General features: G+C 57.8%; 1 non-coding gene and 1 pseudogene across 1 annotated transcript; both read left to right on the top strand.

Moving 5' to 3' along the window:
• Window positions 1-683, top strand: LOC145747876 (small subunit ribosomal RNA; annotated as a pseudogene).
• Window positions 684-936: 253 nt separating this feature from the next.
• On the top strand, window positions 937-1090 carry LOC145748500 (5.8S ribosomal RNA). The gene has a single exon (XR_014283109.1). It is a non-coding gene; the product is annotated as a 5.8S ribosomal RNA (ribosomal RNA).
• The last annotated feature ends 257 nt before the right edge of the window (window positions 1091-1347 follow it).

The raw sequence follows: 1347 nt of genomic DNA, 5'->3' as shown, positions 1-1347 counted from the left end.
TATGGTTGCAAAGCTGAAACTTAAAGGAATTGACGGAAGGGCACCACCAGGAGTGGAGCCTGCGGCTTAATTTGACTCAACACGGGAAATCTCACCCGGCCCGGACACAGCGAGGATTGACAGATTGAGAGCTCTTTCATGATTCTGTGGGTGGTGGTGCATGGCCGTTCTTAGTTGGTGGAGCGATTTGTCTGGTTAATTCCGATAACGAACGAGACTCTGGCTTGCTAAATAGTTACGCGGCCTTCCCGGCCGGCGTTTAACTTCTTAGAGGGACTAGTGGCGTTTAGCCACACGAGATTGAGCAATAACAGGTCTGTGATGCCCTTAGATGTTCGGGGCCGCACGCGCGCTACACTGACCGGATCAACGTGTGTTCGCCTTGGCCGAAAGGTCTGGGTAACCCGATGAACCCCGGTCGTGCTAGGGATAGAGAATTGAAATTATTTCGCTTGAACGAGGAATTCCCAGTAAGCGCGAGTCATTAGCTCGCGTTGATTACGTCCCTGCCCTTTGTACACACCGCCCGTCGCTACTACCGATTGAATGGTTTAGTGAGGTCCTCCGATTGGGCCCGGGCTCGACTGGCGACGGTTGGGTCTTGGCCCGAAAAGACGATCTAACTTGATTACTTAGAGGAAGTAAAAGTCGTAACAAGGTTTCCGTAGGTGAACCTGCGGAAGGATCATTAGCGCGAGAAAAAAAATCGAAGAGCGAAAGAGCAAACACCGGGACGGCGACGTGCCTCGGCGCGTCCGCCGCCCCGCGATCAGGAACTTGTTTTGTCGGCGTCGAGTGCCCGAAGGCTTCATGCGGTGCGCGGGCTTGTCGCACTATTTGTTGCGACCGCGACCCGCTCGGCGTCACGCGATTTTTTCAGCCGGATGGCGAATCGAGGTTAGGAATCGAAGAGCGAAAAGCAAACAAACAAACGATGGCTCTTGGCGGTGGACCACTCGGCTCGCGAGTCGATGAAGGACGCAGCAAGCTGCGTGATTTAATGTGAATTGCAGAACACATTGAGCATTGACGATCTGAACGCGTATTGCGGCCTCGGGTTCATCCCGGGACCGCGTCCGTCTCAGGGTCGCAGAAACGACAACGGCCGGCGGGATCGGCTCCGCGACGGCTCGGCTCGCGTGCGTATGCCCGGCGACGGGCAATCGCCGCTCGGTTGAAGGTGGAAAGTTTTGGTATTCGGGCTCGCGTCAGCGATGCGTGGCGGCCGGCGAGCCGCGCCGCGTCCGCTTGCCGCCCGAGTCGCAACGACGGCGCTGTCGACCTCGAGCTGGGGGCCTCGACGCGTCGGTCGCGATTCGCGCAGGGCGAGTAGGAGCCGCGGGGCGG

The sequence above is a fragment of the Corella eumyota genome, chromosome 3 (genome assembly GCF_963082875.1).
Source record: "Corella eumyota chromosome 3, kaCorEumy4.1, whole genome shotgun sequence".
In the NCBI taxonomy this organism is placed as follows: Eukaryota; Metazoa; Chordata; class Ascidiacea; order Phlebobranchia; family Corellidae; genus Corella; species Corella eumyota.
Note: the sequence above shows the minus strand (reverse complement) of the source record. Positions and strands in the feature narration are given on the sequence as shown.